The sequence below is a fragment of the Hypanus sabinus genome, chromosome 2 (assembly GCF_030144855.1).
Source record: "Hypanus sabinus isolate sHypSab1 chromosome 2, sHypSab1.hap1, whole genome shotgun sequence".
NCBI lineage: Eukaryota > Metazoa > Chordata > Chondrichthyes > Myliobatiformes > Dasyatidae > Hypanus > Hypanus sabinus.
The window spans coordinates 27,402,985-27,429,800 of NC_082707.1; the positions used below are offsets into that span (position 1 = coordinate 27,402,985).

Genomic DNA, 26,816 nt, shown 5'->3' on the forward strand with positions numbered 1-26,816 from the left:
TTTCTCCAAACATACCTTGGCTCATTACGGTAAGAAAGTTATATTTTAACTTCACCAGTCTACAGGACTTGCTTCCAAATGCATCAGGCTTGTTCAGATGTTCCTTTGCAGACTTCTGATGCAAAGGAAGTTTTCTTCTGATGACTCTTCCATGAAGGTCATATTTGTGTTGGTCTTCCAGACCTCAACTTGACCTCCACCATTCCTGTTAACTGCCATTTCTTAATTACATTACGAACTGAGGAAATGGCTACCTGAAAATGCTTTACTATCTTTTTATAGCCTTCTCCTGCTTTGTAGGCATCCTTTATTTTAATTTTCAGAGTGCTAGGCAGCTGTTTAGAGCAGCCCATGGTTGCTGATTGTTAGGACAAGGTTTGAGGAGTCAGGGTATTTATAAAGTTTTGAAATTTGCATCACCTGGCCTTTCCTAATGATGACCATGAACAAGCCATAGCCTTAACAAGCTAATTAAGGTCTGAGACCTTGGTAAAAGTTAACTGAGAGCTCAAATCTCTCAGGGTGCCCTAACTTTTTCATGGTATTCCTTTCCTTCCCCCCCCCCCACTCTAAAATTGTACATAACAAAAATAATACACTGATCTTGCTTAAAATGTTGAAAAGAATGATTCTTCTTGAACTTTGGAGATCAGTTCATCTTCTACTCACTTAACTATTCACAGTAACAGAAATTTTGACCAGGAATGCTCAAACCTTTGCATGCCACTGTATAACAATGCAGTAAAAAAAAGATTGAGGAAAAGAACTAGGCAACAACATAGCCCTGACTGATGCTGGTTAGGATTGAGATTTGATAATGTGGAAACTTGCATACCGTGGAGGAGCAAATGCAAATTGGAGACCATAGATTATAGGCAACAAAACTGACAGTCCCTCCTTACTAAGGGAGTCAAAGGTTTTAGTGAATTAAAATATGCATCTGCTATTTCATATTGATCTTCATGGTTCATGGTGAGATCTTGGTAAAATGTGGACTACTTCTCTTATCTCCAGAACCTTCAGTGTTGCTGTCACTATGCCAGCACAACCTTTGGTCCATTAAATGAAAAAGAATTAAGATCAAGGCATATCAGACTCAAAATACATTATTTACTAAGGAGTTGTGATTCCCAACCCTCCTGCTTGTTTCTAAAATCTGAACCTTACACAGCAATCTCAAGGCATCAGAAAAAACACAAATTCTGTGTATCTACAAAACAACCAGATTCATTCAAGGTAAAATAAAAACAATTTCACTGTCCTCTCACAGCTCAGAATCCCAAGCATTGAGACCCTGTTGATACTCAAGCAGTACATCAGGCAGATTTATACCATTTGCATACATACATGACGCCCAATTCCTAAAACAGGCAGCATACCCAAGCTGTATTAAGACGACATTTCTAGACAAACAGATTGAAGGAAAAGCTCAATCTTTTTGTAAAAGAATGCAATAACTCCAGTGACTTTGGAAGGTCTAGCCTTTAAGTTTAGCAGCAGAGTTCAAGATGGTATCAAGAACCTTAAATAGGCACATCATAAGTTCTCAAAAAACAGGTTGAAAAATAAGATACTTTTTTGAACCAACTGGTAAAAGCTTAATCATTAGACTGGCAACTCCAAGGTCACATTGCACTAAAACTGACTGCTTTCATTTGTTCTTTTCTTTTGTAAATTATGCAAAGTTTGCATAATTTATGTTTACATTTCCTTGCGAATATTGCTTCAAGTAAGTTTCTCATTAATTCCTTGAGGTAATTATAGCAGGGGCTGGTGGTGGGGATAAACTCCCAATACCTATTATAAGTGCTCAATGGTGTGTATCTCAAATAGCCTCTGACAACCAAGTGCTGCTCCTGGCCTTCACATGTGGATTAGCTACTGAGCACTGAACTGTTTCTATCGACAGGAGAAGGGCAATGGTGGGTTACTGATGTCTTAAAACCATTGCTTCAGTAGGAAGGGGCTTCTCAGCTCATCTAGAAGGAAAACACTGATCTCAAACCTTGGCTGCCTCATGGCTACTAGACCCACTCATGGGGAAGGCTTGGGAGTAAATCTTGAGGAATCATCTGGAGTCTAAGTTCCTAAGATAGTCCTACATTAAATTCAATGCTGATTGGTATGAACCAGATTAATTAAACCCAAAAATGTAATGTTAGAAAGCTCTTCTTGCGGAGGGATGGAAACAAGGTTTACCAATTTAAAAAGAGAATTAAGAGGCATTGCTGACGCAGCACAGACAAGGGGAGAAACACAACAATGATAGGAAGTGTTCAGAGTGGAACTAGTAGTGAAAATCTTTACCCTACTATCTTGAAAACCTCAGAGTTGAGCCCCTGGAGGAGAGGCAATAGCAATAAAAGATTTATTGAAGCTACAGCTATAACACGCAGCAGCTATAGAGACAATGTCGGCAAAGACGAGTGTCCAAAATCCCTACCGTGTAGTCAGGAATTTGTTCTGTAAAATCGTACTAATGGATTTAGTCAAGTTTTTGTACAAATAGGTGAACTGACTTGCTGTGGATGATAAACTATTTCATTCCAATGAACTAAGAAACAAGATGGTGAGCCACCCAAGATTCAAAGAATCAGCATGGGAACAAAATGTGTAATGACGCAGAGGACTTAATACGGTTGGATGTACAAGTTTATTTTCAGTGGAAGAATCCAGATTTGATTTTCTGCAAGAACTGATTACTCTTGCAAAGCCTTTGATAAGTAACTGAATGAGAGTAACTTTATGAGTTGTGATGTGGGGGGGGGGGGGGGGGGGGGGGAGGGAGAGGGATATATATATATATATAAATAAAAAAAATAAGATTTTTGAATTTGAATTTAAAAACGTAGATATACTGTCTGGAACTGAAACTGAAGTTAACTATAATACTTAAGAATAGGAATTATAGTTAGTTTTCTAACTAACTACAGATAAGTAAAAAGGAAAGCTCAGGCTGTAAATGTTTAAATAGAGAGTAACACTAGATATTATAAATTCCAGAGATTAGAGTAATAAAATAAATCTCACTGATCCTAATTAAAAAGGAATTTGTTTTGGTTTGATATCTTAAATTTGAGACCTGAACCGAATGTTGGAATTTTGAATTGTTCTTGCTCATGTAATTATTTTGTACATTGTGTTTTTTTCTTATAAAAACCTTCTTTCCCCAGAAGTGTGATTTCTGTTCATTGCTTCCTTCTGATGTTCAGAATCTTCTGATAGTACTACACTAGATGCTAGTAGGCTATGTAATTTGATTTTCTTAATGAGTGTGGCGACTGGTCGCACAAAAAGACTGATGCTACATAGGTGTTAAACTTGTAACTCCTGCGACACTACTAGTGCTAAACTATCTGTCTCTGCCATTCCTTTGGATTCATCAGCTATGTGCAGGTGGGGCTCTCTACATGAGCAACAGCTTGTTCTCCTTGTTGTACTGCCCTTAGCTTGTGTACTTGCTTGCACTTCACATAGACGACTGGAACACAACATCCATGGTCAACATGGTATACGTGCACTTCCACAGATGACAATAATCTCAATTTGTATTGACTTGAAACCCGATCGAAGTAACAGAAAACTCTTAAAATCTCATCATACATTTGTTGAGGAAGAGTATGCAGTTTATACATTGATCTAATCAATCCCTCAAAACCAATAAAACCAAAGAATAAGCAAGGTCTCCTCAATCCCAAGTGATAGAATAGGGAAAGAGAGAAGAGAAAACTAGGGAAGGACAAAATGTACGTCGTGGTCAATGTGGAAATTAACGATTTTCAATAGGAAGGAGGTGCAGTAATTCTATTCAAATACAAAAAAGATTTAAAGTACATAGATAAAAGTAGAATCATAAAGACAATAATTTCCAGATTATTTCTTATATACAAGAAAAAACAGAGATTGATATTATGGCTCTAAAAATTGGAGTGGAAGAAAATGAGTTTCAAGTTATGGATCACTAGCACAAGTACCAAGGAAAGAGGGAAATGTCCATTAGTAAAGACTTCGTTGAAATTGAACAGGAACTAGTGCCACAATAGACTGAATAACTAGGGTTGTAAATAAGACATTAAATAGTCTAGATGGGTGCAAAAAGGAAAGGGCTATTTTAAACATGGGTCAAAACCAGAAACTAAATAGGAAAAATAAGGTGATACTGCAGATACTCATAAGAGGACATTAAGGAGGGGCAGTGCATATAAAGACAAGAGTGTACCTTCAATTCTAAAGGCAGCAGAGAAGAATGATTAAAATAAAATTGGAGAATCTTTACCTGGAGCATATATTGAGACAAACACAATGGGACAAATGAAAATAAACAGATATAATCTATCAGCCTTTACAAAGGCATAACTCAAAAGTGACTAAAGCAGGATGTGTAACTTATAGCCAGAAGAGAAAAGATCAGGCCTGCCCTGCTAAAAGAATGAGAAATCAGCACTTGATAAAAATGGTCTTGACTCAGTCAAAAATTAGAATCAATTTGAATGGAACTAAGAAATGATAAGGACAAAAAAGTCAAAACTGAAGGAGTTGCTTGTGGAATCTCCAAGAGAGACACGTATCAAAAGTAATATAGCAAGCATGAGAATTTATTTACTGTATAGACTAGGAAAAACAAATCAACAATAACCTTGTGGAAGGCAAGTTCATGGAATGTATACAAAATATCTCTTTATGTTTATAAATTGAACAACCAACTAGAGAACAGGCTATTTTAGAGATATACTACAATGAGAAAAGATTAAATGTTTTAGCGGTAGATCTTTATTACAAGTACAGGCAGTTCCCGGGTTATGTACTTAGTAATAATTGTAGTTTTCATCGGGGCAGCGCCTTTCACATGCTCCATTATTCTCACTTTATCCGTTCTCCTTTAAAATTGTCCCGAATGTTGACTGACTGCAGCCTAACGCTTTTCCAGTGACCGATGGCATTTCACCTCTTTCCAAATGTTTTATTATTTCCACTTTGTTTTCTATCGCGACCACTTCCTGTCAATGGAACAGAAACACTGCGGGTGGCAGCTCCCAGGCTTTGCCGGCTCCCAAGGTCCGCTGGGTCCTAAGGTCCACCACATTGAGACAGACTAAATGGGACAAGTGGGGGCTGTGCTGGGTTTGGGTATTTGATCCTCCACAATATTCCAGTGGCAGTGTTTTTTTTAAAACAAGGTTGAGTTGCAAGCTCAACATCAACCCGGCACGGGAGCAGTCTGTCACCAGATTGAACTGGGGAAAGTCCATTCTCCAGCCCGGCGCTGATCTTACTGCGCCACCAGCCGACCAGAACAAGGGCGTGGGGTCAGGGTGAATCTTACTAAGAAAAATTTAAGCCAAATACAAAGTTAAACACTCACTGTCAACGGCAATGACTTAAAATGGTGGACGGCGTTCTCCTTCCTCAGTTCGTAAGTACGAGTTGTCCGTAAGTCGGATGTTCGTAACTTGGGGACAACCTGTATGTGACTTCAAATACAAAAGATGCCAAATGCCAGTTGGCTATAGCACTGGGTCCATACATCATAAGCACTGGCTAACATTTAACTTAGTTTATAACAAATATCTTCCTTTAAGGGAGAATCAGGTTTAATAGCACCAGGATATGTTATTAGATTTGTTGTTTTCATAACAAATTTTACAACATATGCCAGTGATATTAAACCAGATTCTGATTAAGGCAAGAAGAACTAACAAGACAATTGATCAAATCACAGCAAATGAAGTAACATTGGATCCAAGGAAAAAACTGGTAGCTTTGCTAAAAAAATTCTGACGAGGACCAAGTTAGAGGAATGTTCGTTACAGGAATAGCTTAGAAAGAAATAAACATATGGTGAACGGATTACACTAAATTAAAAAAAATAGGTCGGAGAAAGTTAATGCGGCTCCTTTCTTGGTTGAGACTGGTGAAACAGTGGAGGGAGGAAGAAATCAGGAAACGCAAGAATCAAATTTAATATAACTGACATGTGTCATGAAATTAACTTAGCAGCAGATAAACAAACAGGTAAAAAGTCACATTAAGTATGTGTATTAAATAGTTAAGTTAAAATAAGTAGTACAAAATGACAGAAATAAAAAAGTAATGAAGTAGGGTTCAATGTCTATTTAGAGGGGAAGAGGCTGTTCCTGAATTGCTGAGAATGTCCCTTCAGGCTTCTGTACCTCCTTCCTGATGGACCTCCCAGTATAAAGAAGACACATCCTGTGTGGAGGGATCCTTAATGAAGGCCATCACCTTCTGAAAGCACCACTCCTTTAAGATATCTTGGAAACTATGGAGGTTGGGTCCCATGATAGAGCTAACTAATTTTATAAGTTTCTGCAACTTATTTCATCTCGTGCAGTAGCAAATCCACCCCATACTTGACGCTGATGCAGCCAGTAAGAATGCCCTCCATGGTACATTTGTATACATTTTTGAGTGTTTTAGTAGACAAACCAAAATCTCTCCCTTGATTGAGCAATTGATCAAATATTTTATACTGATCTTTATAGAAGACACAGAAAATCTCCAGGATTATTCTAGAAAAGGAGATCTGGAAAAGAATGAGGAGCTGAGAAAAATTAGCTGTAGATTACTTTCTTCTTTAGCAATACAGCACAGAGTCAGCCCTTCAAGCCACACCACCGCAACAACTCCAACAAAGCCAATTAACTCTAACAGGAAAATTTACAATGACCAACCTCTTTGGACTGTGTGAGGAAACCAGAGCAGCCGGGGGAAAACCCATGTAATCCACAGGGAGGATGTACAGCCTCCTTACAATTGGTCTAGGAATTGAACACTGAACTATGGAACATGAGTGGTAATAGAGTCATGCTAACCACAACACTAACTTGGCACTAAAAACAAAAGGGACTATAAGCCAACCGATCCACAAGACCCAAAACCAACATCCTATGATTAACGGAAATAAATCCGCAAGGGTCTTCTAAAATCCACTGTATTCCAGAATATTTGCCACAGATTAGAAGATAACAAATATAGCCCCATTATTTAGTATGCAAATCAAGAAGTGAAAATACACAGGTGATTTTCAAGTTGAGATGCCACAGAGATCAGTAAGACTCTGCCATTTGGTCAAGAGGAGCATGTGTAAGATACTCAAGCTTTCTGATAAAAACAAACCTGGATGGAAGCACAAGTTGTGAAGATAGAGATATAGACAGCAAGTGAATGAGACATCAACTTGGCAGATGAAACACAAATCTGGAAAATTAATGCCATCTTTTTTTTTAAAAAAAGGTGCCTTCTTATTCAAATGAAATGGAATTGAAAAGAGACTTTTTCAGTGGCACCTGGAAAATTCACATGCAAAAAAAGCAATTAGGAAGGCACATAGTACATTATGTTTTATTCCAAGGGAGTTGAAGTACATATAATTATATGGGACAGTGATCTGATATCTGTACAGGTTATTCTCCTTATTCAAAGAGAATGTGATAGAGGAAGTACAGCAAAAATTCACTGCCAGCAATGTTCTCCGTAATTTTGTTTTAAAACATCTGTGCAGACAAACCAATGCTCTGAAGAGGAAATATTGTGTTTTAAACAAGGCCTGAAAACAACACACCTCTTTAAATTTTTTGTAATATGCATATTGTGAATACTTAGAATGAAAATTGAAATCACATACTTTTGATCTGATTAATAGAACGGTATAATGAAATGCAGTACAACAAAAATTCTTCACATTTCCTAAACTTTTCCTCGTCTTGTCTAATTACAAATCCACTGTACATCAACACATTCCAGATTAGTACAACTTAATCTTTATTAAATCATCCAAACGTTTCACTTCTAATCTGTTTCTAGATTTACATTTCATTGAGTTCATAAAACTGAATCCATGTTTGCGGTCAGCATTAGAAATCTGAAATGTTCCAATGATATTATCAAGAATTGAGCTCTTCAAATCCTTCATTTCTCAGCACGCAGTTTAACATCAGTGAACCATAAGATCATACAAATTATTTTTTGCAGAATTATACCATTTGGCCCATTGCCATTTCATGATGACTAATCCATTTTTGCTTTCAGCTCCAATCTCCTGCCTTCTCGCTGTATCCCTTCATGCCCTAACCAAAGAAGAATCTATCAACCTCTGCCTTAAATATACATAAAGACTTGACCCTCCACAGCTGCTGGTGGCAAAGAATTCCTCAAATTCATCATTCTCTAGCTAAAGATATTCCTCATCTTCATTCTACAAGGACACACCTCTATTCTGAGGCTGTTTCTGGTCTTAGACTCACCCACCATAGGAAACATCCTCTCCATATCTACTCTATTGATGTCTTTTACCATTCAATAGGTCAATGAGGTCACCCCTCACTCTTTTGAATTCCACTGTTTTACAGTGGTTGGCACTCAGCTTAATGGTGCATTACCAAAATTACTGAATTCCAGTGAATACAGGCTCAAAGCAATCAAATGCTCTTCATATGACAAGCCTTTCAATCCTGGATTCATTTTCATGAATTTCCTCTGAACCCTCGCCAGTTTCAGATTTTTTTTATTTGTAATATGCATATTATGAATACTTAAAATGAAAACTGAAGTCACATACTTTTGATCCGATTAATAAAAGGGGCCCAAAACTGCTCCCAATACTCCAAATGAAGCTTCACCAGTGCTTTATAAAGTCTCAACATTACATCGTTGCTTTTATATTCCTCTTCAATTGAATACTAACATTGTGTTTGCCTTCCTCACCACTGACTCAACCTGCAAATTAATCTTTAGAGAATCCTGCACAAGGACCACCACCACCCCCACCCCCACAAATCTCTTTGAGCCTCCATTTTTTGTATTCTCTCTCCATTTAGAAAATACTCAAAAGAGCTTTCAGCAGTGGCCAATCCGGACATTGGAAGAAGGGGATTTTACTAAGGTCCACTGCCCAAATGGAAAGGCCAGCAACTGGTCGCTATCAGCATTTGGGATTAGCAAGAGCAAATTAAAGGAAGGCAGGGGCAAGCATAGCAGCCTTTGTCTGAGTGGACAGAGTCACAGAGGTGATCTTGAGGCTTTAGCTCTTTCAATGAGGAGAGACTTCAGTCAGAGAAAGGAAAGAAAAAAACTCAAGGCTTGGTTGTTTTCTTCCTTCCCTTCTTTCTTTAGCTGGTAAGCCAGGACAGTAGAGATGCCAGGCAGGAGAGTTGAATGTTCCTCTTGCAGGAAGTCAGGAACACCTGACAACTGTGAAAAGTGCATCCAACCAGCTTCTAACAATCCACATAAAGGAGCTGGAGCAGGATCATTCAGGACACGGGGGGGTGATAACTAGGAGAGATAGTTAGAGAGATAGCTACAACCAAGGTGCAAGACACAAGAGACTAGATAACAGTCAGGAAGAGGAAAGGTGTTAAGGAGCCAGTGCAGAGTACCCCTGTGGTCACCCCCGTCAACAACAGATACATCAATTTGGAACTGTTTTTTTCTTCAAAGAATTCCAACAGATTTGTCAGACAATTTTTCCTTTGAGAAAACTATGCTGAGTATGGTCTATTTTATCATGTGCCTCCTCATCCTTAATAATCAACTCCAACATCTTCCCACCCATTGAGGTCAGACTAACTGGCCTAACTAGCAGTCTGTCTGTAAAATTCACTTTCTTCTGCCTCTTTCTATTATTAAAGAGTAGAATGAGATTTGCAAATTTAAGTTTTCTGTAACCATTCCGGAATCTAGCAATTCTTGAAAGATCATTAATGCCTCGACAATCTCTTCAGCCACCTGTTTCAGAACCTTGGAGTGTACATCATCTGGCCCGGGTGAATTATCGACCTTCAGACCAGTTTCCCCAAGAACCTTCTCGCTAGGATTGGTTACTTCACATACTTCAAGTATCTTACACAGTTAAGTTTGATGCAAAATACTTATTCAGTTCATCCATCATTTCTTTATCCTCCATTACTACCTCTCCAGTATTGTTTCCCAGCAGTCCAATGTCCACTCTCTCCTCTCTTTTCACTTTATGCATCTGAAGCAGCTTTTGGTATCATGTTTAATACTATTGTACTATTGTCTAGCTTACTTTCATATTCCATCTTTCTTCTCAATGACTTTTTTTTAAGTTGCTTTCGGTTTGTTTTTTTTTAAATCTTCACAATCTTCTAATTTCCCACTAATTTTTGCTTTATTAAATGCCCTCTTTTTGGCCTTTACATTGGCTTTAACTTCTTGTTAGCCACAGTTGTGTCATCTTGCCTTCAGAATACTTCCACTTTGGTATGTATATATCCTGTGCCTTCTGAATTGCTTCCAGAATTTCCAGCCATTGCTGCTCTGCAATCAGTCCTCCCGCCAGTATTCTTTTCCAATCAATTCTGACCAACTCCTCTCTCATGCTCTCTCTCAATTCCCTTTACTCCATTTTAAACTGATACATCTAACTTTAGCTTCTGCTCAAATTTCAAGGTGGATTCAATCATATTATGATCACTTGCCCCTAAAGGTTCTTTTTCCTTAAGCTCTCTAATCAATTGCGGTTCATTGCAAAACACCCAATCCAGAATAACTGAGTTGCTTCAAAAGGCCATCTCATAGACATTCTATAAATTACTCCCTTGGTGTCCAGCACCAACCTGTTTTTCCTTATCTGCCTAGTGAAATCCCCATGATGATCGTAACAATGCCCTTATGGCATGCATTTTCTATCTCCCGCTGCAAGTTGGAGGCAACATCCTTGCTACCGTTTGGGAATCTATATACAACTCCCATTGGAGTTTTTAAACCATTGCAGTTCATTAGTTCTATCCAGAATGATTCAACACCTTCCAACCCTCTGTTACTTCTTTCTTCTTTTTTATAGCGGTTGGCACCCAGCTTAATGGTGCATGACTGCCACCTTCTGTTCCGGAGTGTGGATCAGATGAGAGACTTGCATTCTAAATCCCTTCACCCATTCACACACACGTACCCTAATCTACACTTTACCCTTCCTTCTTTGGCCATTCTAGTACCCTATTACTGCTTACACATCATATCCTATATAAAAGAAAATCCCTGTATCCCTTAAAGCTAAAAGTACCCTGAGATGTGCCCTCTCACCCATGCCCAGTAACCCTTTTAATGTGAATTCCTGCACCCCCAATTTCCTTAGATTAATTCAGGTCACATCTCTCTGTATCCCATACTTCCTGCAATTCTCCTCTTCCTGGCATTCCTCACACAAACTTGCCTGGTGTTTCCCTATCATTCTCAATGTTTTGTTTAGTGCACAATGCCCCAGTCTTAACCTAGTCCACCAAGTTACCTCTTTCTCATGGTTTGATTTCTTTTTTTTTTATAATTATAAAACCTGTCCCTTTTGTACAGGTTATACCTTCCCAGGAAAAGATCCCAATGATCCATAAATCTGAATCCGATCCAAAACATCGCTGAACCTGGCACTAGGGAGACAACATACCACCTGGGTGTCTCCATCGTGCCCACAGAATCTCATCTCTGCTCCTCTAACCTATTAACACTACAGGCCTCCCCACTTCTCTTTTTCTGAGCCACAACACCAGACTCAGTGCCAGAGACCTGGTCAAGATGGCTCCCTATGGGTGATCAAACCCTCAACAATATTCAAAATTTTAGTTATTGAGCAAAACAGCCACAGGTGTACCTTGCACTGGCAGTACATTTCATCTCCTGCTGACAGTCACCCAGTTAGTTACCTGTCTCCTGTAATCAAGGGACTACCTCCCTGCATCTCCTGTCTATCACCTCCTTATTCTCCCATACAAGTCCAAGGTCATCGAGCCGCAGCTCCAATTCCAGGTGCACCTGGTGCAGATGTGTTTATCTGGGAGATTAGAGGTCTCCCAGAGTTCCCACATCCTACACACTGTACAAAACACTGCTCCTGGAGTCATTCTCACGAAGCTACTGTATCCTTACAGATGAAGAATGAATAAAGAACAGAAACATACTAAATACTTTACTTCACACAAGCCGGATGAGCCAAAGCCACCCTAAAGCTGGCACACTCAAAAGAATGTCCACTTCGCTTGCACTTGAGTTATTTTTTTTATTAGCCCTTTCTAATGAATCCCTGTTGTTGACCGTCACTGCTCAACTCAGAAATTACAGCAAAGTTATGCCTTTTAAATATTAAAAGTCCTGTATGTTTTAATTGAACCAGTCTTGATTTTCTCAGAAATGAGAAATTTGAAATCATATTATTGCTGCGATATTTTTGAGGCAATGCTTTCATCATAATTTATAATTTTTAATAATAATAAGTTTGCTTCTGTTGCTCTTTAAACAGCAAATTTTCTCAGTAAACTTTGAGATTTACTACAAATCATTAGCTTGCCTCACCTTCAATTCACTTTCTGATATTGAAAATACTCCAAAAGAAAAATACATTTCAAATCAATTAAACAACCTCAATAAAGTCATATTCTTCTGAGCAACACTTAAACATACTGAGAAATGCCACTGCATTTTACTCCTAGTCCTAGTACATGGGCTAGACATTGTGTGAAACATTTATGACTGGAACTTTACTTTGAAAAATATTCTCCAGCCAATTTACTGTGTGATATCCCCCACATCACTGGATTAAAAAACTTAACAAAGATGACATTACTCTAGCAATGGTGATAATTAGGAATTGCATCAAAAAATTCTGTTATTTATTTTACAAAGAATATAGGGTCAGTTATACAGCACAGAAACAAGCCTCTTAGCCCTACTCATCCATCGGGACTTTGCCACCTTCCCAAGCTAGTCCCATTTGCTCAGCTGTATCCTTCCAAACCTCTTTAACCGTGTACCCATCCAGATCTCTAAACATTCCTGCCTCTACCACCTCAAGTAGTTCGTTGCACATACATACCACTGCGTGGAAAACGATTGCCCCTTTGTGCCTGTTAAATCTTTTACCTCACTTTAAATCCGTGCCCTCTGGTTTTAAATGCGCCATCCTCACTGTGGGGAAAAAGACTAACTGTTCACCTCATTTATGTCCCTTGTGATTCATATTCTGCAACAAGATGAGGCTCCTTATGGTTGTTATAGCCGGGGAAAGGTAACAGGCATAAGCCCCACTACCTATTAAGTGGTCCCAGTGGCATGTTTCTAAAATAACAACTGAAAAACAAGTCCAGCTACTGGCCTTCAAGTGCAGCTTAGCTATTAAGCTGGCAGAACTATTTCTACTGATAGAAGGATCAAAGGTGGATTAATGGCACCTGAAAACCAGTCCTTTGGGCAGATGGGTCTCATCAGCTGTGGTTATCAGATCTAGAAGAAAAATTCTGATCTCAAAACTCCACTGCCTTGCAGCTATATCCACACACCCACAGGAAAGGCTTCGGGAATAAACCCCAAAGAAAAATCCAGAACTGGAGTCCTTAAGGCAGTCCTACATTGAGTGTAATGTTGACTGGCAACTCCTGTGACTCCGATGGTACCATTCTGTATTGATCCCTACCATTTTTTTGGATTCATAAGTTAGATGGAGAGGGGGAGCTGGCTACATAGGGAACAGCTTGCTCTCTGTATCATACTGTCCTGGCTTGCATATCATGTAGACAGCTGGGATACAGCATCAATGGTCAAGCCAGACTAATGAAGGGCCTCAATAAAATCAATCCTCAGCCTCCTACACACCAGCAAATAAAGCCCTAGTCTATTCAGACTCAGTAACAACCTTGTAAATTTTTTCTGTACCCTTTCTATCTTATCTGACAGAAAAATAGCCTTTTTGGCCTATTAAGTTAATGACTATGTTTTATGTTCTATTCAAGTCTCCTCCCACCTTTCATAATCTTAAAAAATCTCTCAACATTACGTTCTACAAATGTCAGAAATCACAAAGAAAAGCAATTGCAAGTGTATCATTAGTGTAGGACAAATGGTACGAAATACTTTCTATCAGAGGAAGCATTACCCTTATTTATATGCCCCTACAGAGAGCAACTAAAATAATCATTAGGAGCGAAAAGATGAAATATGAAAACAAGCTAACAAACAGTATCAAAGTGGATATTAAAAGCTTGTATGCAAAAAAAATAAGAATTGAGATTGGATATAGGACCGAAAAAAAATGAAGCTGAAGAAACAATTACAGGGGGGTGGCAGATGAACTAAAAGTATTTTGCATCAGTCTTCCCTGGGGAAAACACCAACAGTGTGCCAGATGCTGAAAGGTTTAAGAGAAGAGAAGTGAGTGCAGTTACTATTACAAGGGAGAAGCTGCTCAAAAAGCTGAAAGACCCAAGGGTACAGAAGTCACCTGGATCAGATGAACTGCACTCCAGGGTTCTGAAAGAGGTAGCAGGTGAAATTATGGAGGATTTTAATGGTGCCAGAGGACTGGAAAATTGCAAATGTCACTCCACTCTTTATGCTACTTCAGCTTGTGCTGTATATGAGTGAGTTAGATGATGGAATAGATGGCTTTGCTGCCAAGTTTTTAGATGATACAAAGATTGTTGGAGGAGCAGGTAGTGTTGAGGAAACAGGCAGTCTGCAGAAGGACTTGGACAGATTAGCAGAATGGGCAAGAAAGTGACAAATGAAATACAATGTTGAAAAAATGCATGGTCATGCACTTTGGTAGCAGAAATAAATATGCAAACTATATTCTAAATGGGGAGAATTGCAAAAGTCTGAGATGCAAAGGGACTTGGGAGCCCTTGTGCAGAACACCCTAAAGGTTAACTTGCAGTTACAGTCAATGGTGAGTAAGGCAAATGCAATATTAGCATTCATTTTAAGAGGTCACTGGAATTTAGAGAGACGAGGGGGAATTTCATTGAAACCTTTCGAATGTTGCAAGGTCTAGACAGAGAAGATGTGGAAAGGATGTTTCCCATGGTGGGGGAGTCTAGGACAAGAGGGCACAGCCTCAGGATAGAGGGGCATTCATTTACAACAGAGATGCAGATAAATTTCCTTAGCCAGCTACAGACAAAAGTGGAAATTGAGTGCAATAAAGTTGGGCTTCACCTAAACACTAAAAAGACAGAGTGCATGGCGTTCAACTGTGACAAAGGTACTCTCAAGACTGTAAAGAATGATACCATTAAGAAAGTCTTAGACTTCAAGTACCTCGGGTCAAGAATGATGAGCTCGGAGGAGGACATAAAGATGCGGAAGGCGCTGGCATGGAGGGCTGTGGACGACATGAAGGAAATCTGGTGGTCGAACCTGACCAGAGGGCTCAAAAAGAGGATCTTCTTAGCGGTCATAGAGTCCATTCTCATGTACGGATATGAGACGTGGACACTCACCAAGACCATGAGAAAGTCACTAGATGGTTACTATACACGAATGATCTGGATGGCTTTTGACGTGAGTTGGCAACAGCACATGACGAATGTTGAGCTTTATGATGACCTAGCAATGCTCACTACCAAAATCGAGGTGAGAAAACTGCAACTAGCGGGGCATTCTCTACGCCACCCTGAGCTTCCTGCCAGCCTAGTCATCACATGGGAGCCCAAGCATGGGAGGATGAACACTGGGCACCCTCCCAAGACTATGGTCAACACGCACCTAGAAGATAGCAGCACAGCTGATCTAGATGAACTGAACACACTGATGAGGGAGAGGGAGGAATGTAGAGTCCATCATCACTCAGTCCCGACACCAACCCCCTAGGCCTAAGTCAACATGGTAGTAGAAGGTGATGAATTTATGGAATTTGTTACCACAGGCAGCTGTGGAAGCCAGATCATTGGGCGTATTTAAGGCTGAGCTTGTGAGGCTTTGGAGTGCACACAGCATCAAAGGTTACAGGGAGAAGGCTGTGGAGTGCGTCTGAGGAGGAGGAAAAAAAGATCAGCAATGGTTGAATGGCAGAGCAGATGCGATAGGCTAAATAGCCTAATTTTGCTCCTGCATATAATCTATGATCTTATTTATAATCACTATTGTGGTTTTTAAGTCAATTAACCAGCAGCAGTTAAAGAAACAACCTGCAATTCGAAGTGCTATTGCATTCCTAGAATACAAGGACACTATTTACATATACTATCCAGCTCAAGCAAAAATACAAATCCCAGTATTATATTTGATGAAGAGTTCAGTGGATAGATTTAATTTTCCCAACTCTATCTTCTCTTTGCACACTTCTACTATTTCTCATCAGTTTTCAGACAGGAGATGGTGTGCTATAGAAAGAAAAACTGTCACACTGATTAAAGCTAGCTCAGTTGTTTTGGGAAATGCATGGAAAATGTGCCCAGCAGCAGCCTTGACAACCCACCTGCCCTTTATCCTCAATTACCATTCCTTCTGTTTCCCCAAAGACGTTGCTTCCATCTACTTGCCTAATACTTTCCCTTCCTTAATAGGAATAGCTTCGACAAGAATCCAAAATCCTTTCAGACACAATTCTTTCCCTCTGTCACTAATCAGTATCCTAAACAAGCTTAGTTCAGTTTGGAACCCAACCCACTTCTCTAAACAACTGAGTAAAATGTAAGAGTTTAGAATATACATGCCGTACGCCAGTCTCACTTTGTCTCCCTCTCTCTGAAGCACTAATAATTACAATCATTGTCTCACAGAAAAGATATTAGAACTGTAATAATTAGAAATGCTCAAACTACTAATCTGGAGAGTTGAGTTTTAATGTCAGCTATCAGATTTAATTTCCAATGTTTAAATAAAATGTGGAATGAAGATCCAATGATTACATGATCAAGTCTACTATAAAGACCCACTTGGCTCTGAGAAGTTTGTTAAAGAAAATTATCTCCATCAGTACTGACCTGTATCCAGCAAGGTTGACTCTTAACTACCCTCTACTTCAGTATCACTAGAGATGACCAATAAATGCCAACTTTGGTCAGCAATTCCAAATTCAAATAGCAACAAAGCACAAGTGGGGGGGGGGGGGGGGGGAGGGGGAGGAGAACAAGCTTAGTAGCACTTGGCTATAAAATAAATTATTGCCGAAATCAGTTGACATTTTTTCTCTCCCCCCCCCCCCCCCCCCCCGGTCATTGCCTACGTGTCAACTCAAAAGGTAAAATATTTACTCCATTCCATGCTTAGGTTTTCAAATGTATTCTCTGAATCAAATAATTTTGATAACTTGGCTGAAATTTTAAAAGAATTAAGTTAGAAAATAACTGTAGTATCTGGGGAGCATTTGGTACAATAGATAACCTAACTTCAGTTAACAGCATTTGGACATTACATGGATATGTTAAGGACATAATAAATACAGGGACAAAAGATCATGAAGCTCTTCACAGCTACTCAGTTGCTTGTCTTATGAAAAACCCACCATGCCAATCTGGTGAATTTTTGTTGCACTCCTCCATTGCAAATATATCCTTCCTTGGTAGGAAGACCAGGCATGTTCACAATTTCCTTTGTGATCTCACAATTACTCTGTATTTGGAACAAAAAAAGTGTGCTGAATCTGTATATTAACTTCATGAATGGAGTACAAGGATAAACGGGTCAACCAAACTAACTTGTTTTAATCTTTCAGCATTTTAAAAACTTTTCAGTCTTTGTCTTTTCTCCCAGAGAATGCCATGTTCATGCCCTAACCCGTTCTACTAGCCTGTCTGTTCCCTTGAAACCTTCTTGCATCTTCCTCATAGCCCATACTGCCACCTAGCTTTCCATATTAGAAATATTACTTTGATCCTTTCATCCAAATGATCGATTTAGATTGAGAAGCTGCAACCCCAAACACTAAAACCTGCAGTACACCGCTGATCCCAGCCCCAAAATCATTGAATGGTTAATAAATAGAGAATGGTAGAAATCAATAATTCACAACTCATTTATTAACCCCAAATAACTAGTCCTGCTGAAAGGTTCGGCCCAAAACATCAACAGTACTGTTTTCCTAGATGCTGCCTGGCCTGCAGAGTTCCTCCTGCAATTTGTGTGGTGCAGTGCTTTAATTCAGTTCAACACTTTAGTGAAGCCCTCTGGAAAAAAATCAAAATAAACAAGACATTAACCAGATTGCCCTGGCTTACTTTTAGCAGAATCACTAGTTGCCATCTTCCATCACCAGATACTTTCTTCAAAACACTAAAAAGCAGATGATCAGTCTCCATGGATTTATTATCTTTCTGATCTATTAGTGTATTATTTCAACCAAATGTCAATTTCTTCAAGCTCGTTACTTACTGCAGACATATGGTGCTTCATTGTTTTGGGAAGTTCTCTGCATTTCTTTGTGAAGTTAGAAAATCTTGAAAAAAATGAACTTTACCTCAACTCTTTCTCTTCTTGCACTATTGTTTTACATTTCTTATTGTAACTTAATTTTTTGATGTACTGCACTCTGCTGCAACTGCAAAAAAAAACAAATTTCATGACGTCAGTGATAAATCTGATTCTCGAGTGGTCATTAAGTTACAAACCCCATTTCCAGAAAAGTTGGAATATTTTCCAAAATGCAATAAAAACAAAAATCCGTGATATGTTAATTCACGTGAATCTTTATTTAATTGACAAAAGTACAAAGAAAAGATTTTCTATAGTTTTACTGACCAACTTAATTGTATTTTGTAAATATACACAAATTTTGAATTTGATGGCTGCAACACACTCAACAAAAGTTGGGACAGAGTTAAAATAAGATTGAAAAGTGCACAGAATATTCAAGTAACACCAGTTTGGAAAACTCCACATTAAGCAGGCTAATTGGTAGCAGGTGAGGTATCACGACTGGGTATAAAAGTAGTGTCCATCAAAGGCTCAGTCTTTGCAAGCAAGGATGGATCGTGGCTCATCGCTTTGTGCCAAAATTCATGACAGAATTGTTAGTCATTTCAAAAGGAACATTTCCCAACGCAGGATTGCAGAAAATTTAGGTCTTTCAACATCTACAGTACATAATATTGTGAAAAGATTCAGACATCTCAGTGCATAAAGGTCAAGGTAGGAAACCACTGTTGAATGCACATGATCTTCGAGCCCTCAGGCGGCACTGCCTAAGAAACCATCATGCTACTGTGACAATTATAGCCACCTGGGCTCGGGAGTACTTCGGAAAACCATTGTCACTTAACACAGTCCGTCGGTGCATCCAGAAATGCAACTTGAAACCGTATTACGCAAGGAGGAAGCCATACATCAACTCTATGCAGAAACACTGGCAAGTTCTCTGGGCCCGAGCTCATCTCAGATGGACCCAAAGACTGTGGAACCATGTGCTGTGGTCAGATGAGTCCACATTTCAGCTAGTTTTCGGAAAAAACAGGCGTCGAGTTCTCCGTGCCAAAGAGGAAAACGACCATCCTGATTGTTATCTGCGAAAGGTGCAAAAGCCAGCATCTGTGATGGTATGGGGGTGCATCAGTGTCCACAGCATGGGTGAGTTGCACATATGTGAAGGTACCATTGACTGAGGCGTATATCAGGATTTTAGAGAGACATATGTTGCAATCAAGGCGATGTCTCTTCACGGGACATCTATGCTTATTTCAGCAGGACAATGCCAGACCACATTCTGCACGGTCTACAACAGCGTGGCTTTGTAGACATAGTGCGTGTGCTTGACCAGCCTGCTGCCAGTCCAGATCCATCTCCTATTGAAAATGTATGGTGCATCAAGAAGAGGAGAATCAGTCAACGGAGACCACGGACTGTTGAGCAGCTGAAGTCTTATATCAAGCAAGAATGGACAAAATTTCTAATTGCAAATCTACTACAATTAGTATCCTCAGTTCCAAAACAATTGAAAGTGTTATTAAAAGGAAAGGTGATGTAACACAATGGTAAACATGCCTCTGTCCCAACTTTTGTTGAGTGTGTTGCAGCCATCAAATTCTAAATTTGTGTATATTTAGAAAATACAATTAAGTTGGTCAGTAAAACTATTTAAAATCTTTTTTTTGTACTTTTATCAGTTAAATAAAGATTCACGTGAATTAACATCTCACAGATTTTTGTTTTTGTTGCATTTTAGAAAATATCCCAACTTTTCTGGAAATGGGGTTTGTATGCTGGCAGGAGAATTACCCAAACATAACTACTGCAGCTGGCTACAAGGTAGATAGGATTGAACAACATCTAACATTAGACCAGGAAAAGAGTGTCATTTATGTATGCCACCGCTGGAGACATCAGGAAGAATACCACAGTGAGCCCGTTGTTACAAATACATGAAATCAACCCAGAGAGCAGAATTAAAACAAATGTGTGCTGGCAATCCAGCCCATCTGATCAAAGTTATGGTCACCATCCAATTAATCATGCACTTTCAGACAAAACCATAAGCAGCTCAGGAAATAGCTAACCACCATAACAGCAACTCAATTTATGTATCAAACTACACATCTATTTATTATATGCCCTACAAGAATATTTCACAAAATCATGTCACCTCAATAATAAATCTCATAAATCCATAAATATTCAGTGTTCAAAAATGCCTTATTATCTACAACTTCCAGACAATTCTGTATGCAATCACTTAAATCCACGAATTCTTTAATGTCTTTGAGCGAGAGCACTACAGCACATACGCAGCTCACCTAATAACCTGCAGAGTCCAATTGCAGGTTGATGGGAACATAACTCCTCCCATACCCCTCCTTTCCATGTACCTTTTACAAATTTCTGTTAAATGTTGAATCCAAACTCACATCCACCACTTCTGCTAGCAGCTCATTCCACACTCACCATCCCAAGTCAAATTCCCCCTCATGGTCCCCTTAAACATTTGACCTTTCACCCTTAACCCATGACCCCCAGTTCTCATCTCACCCAACCTCAATGAAAAAAGCCTGCTTGCATTTACCCATGTATAACCCTCATAATTTTGTATCTTCATTTTCTACCAGATCTCCCCACATTCCATCAAGCTCCAGGGAATAAAGTCCTAACCAACTCAACCTTTCGCTTATGACTCAAGATTCTCCAGTCCTGGCAAGTATTTGTATACTCAAAGTTCAAGTAGTCTTGATTGCAACTTTTGATTAATAATCGTTTATTGATTTCAAGGTTTACTATCCAGAAATATTTAATAACTTAATGAAGGATCAATTATTAACCCAAAATTGAACTTCCATGACAAAGGGAATACACAATATTGTCCACCTCATATGCTGCATTGCCCACAAATCAAATAGTCCAGTCCATGGAGGTCAGTATTCAGCTACCCAAGTACAGGAATTAAAAGCCAGTTAGCGTAGTTAAACAGCTAAGCAAATATTGGCCCATACATCAAAGGAACTAGAATAAAGCTTTCTTCAATCACACTGGATAACCAAATTCAGTTCAGACCCATTCAAACACAACTCAGAGATAAATTATGATGCATTACATATCATAGATTGACAGTCCTTTGAATGTACAAAATTATGCAGTGATCCAACTGAAACTTTATTATAAAAAGATTGAAATCGTAGTTAAATGGACAATAAGTTATCATGTGATTGGGGGGGGGGGGGGAGATAGTGGAAGGAGAAAAGATTACACGGCTCCAAATATATATATAAGAAAACCACTAAAAGAATCAGAAATATGTAATATTCTCTCCCAAGCTATTGTGACCTAGTCATACTTAAAATTTAAAAAATAATACTGATGGACATATTCAACTGAGTTTTTCATGATACCTCCCTCCCTTTTCTTGATCTGTCTCCATCTCTGGAAAGAAAATGTCAGCTGACGTCTTTCATAAACCTACCGACTCCCATGGCTATCTTGACCATGCCTCTTCTCACCCCATCTTCTGTAAAAATGTTATTCCTTTCTCTTAGTTCCTTCACCTCTACCACATCTGTTCCCAGGATGCAGTTTTCCTTTGCAGGCCATCAGTGAAGTCCTCTTTCTTCAAAGAACGGGGTTTCTCTTCCTTTACCATTGATGCTGCCCTCACTCATATTTCCTCCATTTCCCAAACATCCACGTTCAAATCTTCCTGCCAACATAATAGTAAGAGTTTCTCGTCCTTACCTACTACTCCATGAGCCTCTGCAACCAACACAGCACTGTCTGCAACCTCTGCTAACTCCAAAGCGAAACTACTACAAAACATATCTTTACCTCCTCTCTCTGCTGCAATTGCTCCCTCCGTAATTCCCTTGTCCATTCATTCCTCCCCATAATCTCCCTCCTGGCACCTATCCCTGCAAGCAGCCAAAGTGCTTCACCTACTCATTCATCTCCTTTCTTATCTCCATTCAGGGCCCCAAACAGTCCTTCCAGGTGTAGCAACTCTTCACCTGCAAATGTTTCGATCTGAGACCCTTCATCATGACTGGAGAGGCTTGAACATCGGCACAAACATCAACTTATCCGGAAATTTCTACCACCTCTCCCTTCTCTCTTTTACCATTCTGGTTACTCTCTCCCTCCCCCTCACCTCCCTCTAGTACCCTTCTTCCCTTTCTCATCATTCTTTTTTCAGTCCTTTACCTTTTCCTTCCATCTTATTTCATCCACCCCCCTCCCCTCACACTTTCCCCCTCATTTGGCTTATCTATCACCATTCTTCACCTGCCAGTTTCTACTCCCTGCCCTCCTCCATCTTCTTATACTGGCTTCGTCCCACTTCACTTCTAGGCCTAATGAGGTGTCTCAAGCCAAAATGTTGACTGCTTATTCCGCTCCATAGATTCATGAGTGTCCTTCCTTGTGCTCTTCAATTACAGCTTGCATTAAATATAGTTGTCAATCTTTCACAGCTTTTCTTCCATTTGTTTCAAATCAACCATCATTGTCCCTGTACCTAAGAAAACCAAGGTAGCATGCCTGAATGATTGGCACCCTGTTGCACTCACCTCAATTATAAGCAAATGCTTTGAGAGGCCGGTTAAAGAATACAATTTCAGCATGCTGCCACCCACACTGAACACCACCCCCCCCCCCCCACCACAATTCGCCTACCGACAGAACCAGCCATAGCCACAGCACTATATGCCATCCTCACTCACCTGGAGAAGAGGGATGCATGCAGCAGAATGTTGATGGACTGCAGTTCAGCATTCAATGTCATATTTCCCTCCAGACTTAGCAGGAAACTCAGAGACCACAGCCTGCACCCAACATTGTGCAGCTGGATCCTAGATTTCCTAGCAGATCGCCGACAGGTGGCAAGAATGGGCTACCTCACCTCAGCCCTTCAAACCCTGAACAAAAGTGCTCCCTCAGGGTTGTGTTCTGAGCCCCCCTTCTCTACTGCTTTACACCCACCACTGTACTGCACACACAGCTCCAATTTGCTGATCAAATTTGCAGATGACATGACTTTGATTGGCCTTATTTCTACTGGTAATGAGATGGCCTACAGAGGAGAGGTCGACACCCTGACAGTGCTGACAGGATAACAACCTCTCTCTCCATGTCTAAAAAACATAAGAACTGATTGTGGATTACAGAAGGAATGAAGAAAGGCTTGGCCCAATCAACATCAATTGGTCTGCAGTTGAAAGGGTGAGTAGTTTCAAGTTCCTTAGTATACACATCACTCATGATCTCACCTGAGGTGTCTCCTCCACCTCAGGCAACTGAAGTAGTTTGGTATGGGGCCCCAAATACTTAAAGCCTACAGAGGCACGATTGAGAACACACTAGCTTGGCTGCATCACCACCTGATACAGGATCTGCACCAATCTTGATCGCTGGGCACTGCAGGGAATGATACAGACAGTCCAGCATATCTATGGATGTGAACTTCCCTCCATTGAGGACATTTATAGCAGCAGGTGCAGAAAGGCGGTCTGGAAGTCACTGGGGACACCAGCCAACCCATCCATAAACTGTTTCAGCTGCTTCGGTCTGGCAAATGCTATTACAGTATAAAGCCAGGACCAACAGGCTCTGGGACAGCTTCTTCAACCAGGTCATCAGATTGATTAATTCACGCTGATACAATTGTACTTCTATGCTATATTGACTGTCCTGTTGTACATACTATTTATTATAAACTATAAATTGCACACTTAGACGCAGCGGAAAGATTTTTACTCCTCATGTATATGAAGGATGTAAGAAATAAAGTCAATTCAATTTTAATTCTAAGTTAGCTCCATCATGAAGTGCCCTATTTGGTCTTTGATCTGTCTGAATTATTATAGCGTTTTTTTCCCCTCAATTGATATTGTGAATCTCCATTACATATTATAAAGGATAGTGCAATTCACACTTTCAAATAGAGCTCAAATTTTTCCAGAGTTTGCATACTAGAAAAAATCATCCTTGTTAACAAACAGGTTGTTTTGCTGAAATGGTGTTTTGCTGTGACATCTTAACATTAAAAGCACTTCAGATAAATTTTGAATATATCAAAAAACATTCAATGAGTATAATGATTTACTTGCCTTCAAAATCCAACAGCAGTATTTTTATCTGCAAAGCAGCTTTACCAGTACAGTCACATTCTTGCAACAAGAATTCCCTTGAAAACAGCTTGCAATTCTGAACCACTTGGTAAAGTTCACTAACATATTAAAAATGCTTCAGTTAGCTGGATTACCATTTTCACAAATCATTAAATGGCAGGGATGCAGCAGATCTCAATCCTGGAAAGGAATAGACAAGTCCCCTTTTTAACAGTTAAAAGTTTATTCCTCAACTAACAGTCTGCTTATGGCCTCCTACACTGTGGTAATGAATCAAACTAACTTGTCCTGTCAGGGCATGTTGTAGTTTGATATCCAGTTTTACAAACTCAGGTAACTCACTTACTGTCTATATCAGAACTGATCAATCCATCTGTAATGTCTTTGTTTTCCTCTCTATGACCTACAGACCATACCGTACAACTCTGAAATCTTCAAATTTTACATTCTTTTATGTTCATTCTTTCTCTCTCCATCAACACTGCTTTCACCACATTTCTTTCCCACCCCCCCCCCCCCACAGCCTGATCACCTGTTGAAAAGAATGGCCTAATTTACAGCTTACCCTCTCTGCAAAGTATATTAACTTGTTTTTAAAAATCATTTTTTTTTTTAAAAAGGATCTTTACCAAGAAACATTGCTTGATTGGGTCAGTGCTGAACCAGCATCTGAAGTTCCAGCCTCTGCAGTTTTGTTTAAATTTACCAAACAACATCCTTCAATTTCTAAATGAATATTTGACATATGAAATCAGTACAAATTCTAAGATGAGGCAGTACAATTTTCAGTAGCTGGCTTCCAATGTTAGCCACAGACCAAAAGAAAAAAAAATAATTACAGACAAATCAGGACCACTCCGGAAAAGTTCACAATTTTTCTGTGTCAATTTTACCACAGTAAAGCCCAAGTCCACAAGAACTATTTGATTTGCGTTAATAGCAGTTGATATTCAAGTTCTTCAGCATAAATGTCACCTGCTCAATTTTTCAGATGCAAAATACTTCACCCCTTATTCCTGTAACAAATGCACCTTCAAAATACTGTTCTTCATTTAATACTGATGACATTAGCAAACAAAGCACTATTCAACCATTTTATCTGCTGCATTGTAAAGTTCCGGATGCTTTTGAATTATTCACGCCAATGGCTAAGATCACTTGCCAGAAGTCTTTATATTTTTGAACAATGATTATTTAAATTTAACAGGCAGCTATTAAATGTTATAACCATTTTCTAACTAAAATTCTGACAAAACACAAAATGATTAAAATATATCAAATTCCAAAACATACTAAATAGTATACATCGTCTCACACTTTACTCTTTGCTGATGGCACCATTGTTATGGGCTGAATTAAAGATGATGATGAATCAGCATACATACAGAAGGGGTTTGAAAAATCCAGCTGAGTGGTGCCATTACAACTACCTCTCACTCAATGTCAGAAAGACCAAGGAACTAATTACAGACTTCAGGAAAGGGAAACCAAAGGTCCATGAGCCAGTCCCCATCAGAGAATCCAAGGTGGAGAGGTTTGGCAACTTTAAATTCCTAGGTGTTACTATTGCAGAGGATCTGTCCTTGACCCATCACACAAGTGCAATTGCAAACAGCAGTGCCCTTCACTTCCTTAGGAGTCTGCGGAGATTCAGCATGCCATCTAAAACTCTGACAAACTTCTATAGATGTGTGGTGGAAAGTATACTGACTGGCTGTATTACAGCCTGGTATGGAAACACCAATGCCTCTGAATGTAAAATCCTACAAAAGGTAGTGGTTTCAGCCCAGTACACACTGGGTAAAGCCCTCCCAACCATTCAGCACATCTACACAAAATGCTGTCATATGAATGCAGTATCTATCGTCAGAGATCCCCACCACCAGGTCATGCTCTCTTCTCACTGTTGCCATCAGGTAGAAGGTGCAAGAGCCTTAAAGTATGCACCACCAAGTCCAAGAACAGTTACTACCATCAGGCTCTTGAATAAGAAGGGGTAACTACACTCACTTGCCCCTTTATTGAAATGTTCCCACAACCAGTGATCTCCCTTTAAGGACTCTATATCTTGTTATTTCATGTTCTCGTCATTTATTGCTATTTATTTATATTTGCATTTGCAGTTAGTTGTCTTCTGCTCTCTGATCTTATTTGATTCTTTTATAGTTACTATTCTATAGATTTGCTGAGTATGTCCACAATAAAAAGAACCTCAGGGTTGAATATACTGACATATTTACTCTGATAATAAAATTTCCTTTGAACCACCCACACTCAGTGTGGAATGAACTGCCAGCAGCTCGAAGTTTAGCATAGACTAGATGGGCCAAAGGGCCTGCTTCTGTGCTGCAATGTTCTATGCCTCTATATAAGCAATTTTCATTCTTTTTTCCAACAACCGTTTTCATTTACTAATCTTATGCTCAAGACAAATTTACGCATCCAATTCACCATGTTTTCTCAGCTGAAGACATGCATGTCTTGAGTATAGACATCTTAAATGAGCACTCTTACGTCGATAAAGATCTGGAA

General features: G+C 39.4%; 1 protein-coding gene across 6 annotated transcripts in view; it reads right to left on the reverse strand.

The window, feature by feature from the left end:
• Window positions 1–26,816, reverse strand: part of dipk2ab (divergent protein kinase domain 2Ab) — a 202,470-nt gene that overhangs the window by 169,517 nt on the left and 6,137 nt on the right. For 2 of the 6 annotated variants that reach the window (XM_059993666.1, XM_059993658.1), the window contains exon 2: window positions 18,203–18,283. The exons of the other annotated variants lie outside the window; for them this stretch is intronic. The gene's annotated coding sequence lies outside the window, so the exon portion shown is untranslated. The remainder of the gene's footprint in view (window positions 1–18,202; window positions 18,284–26,816) is intronic. 6 annotated transcript variants of the gene reach the window in all.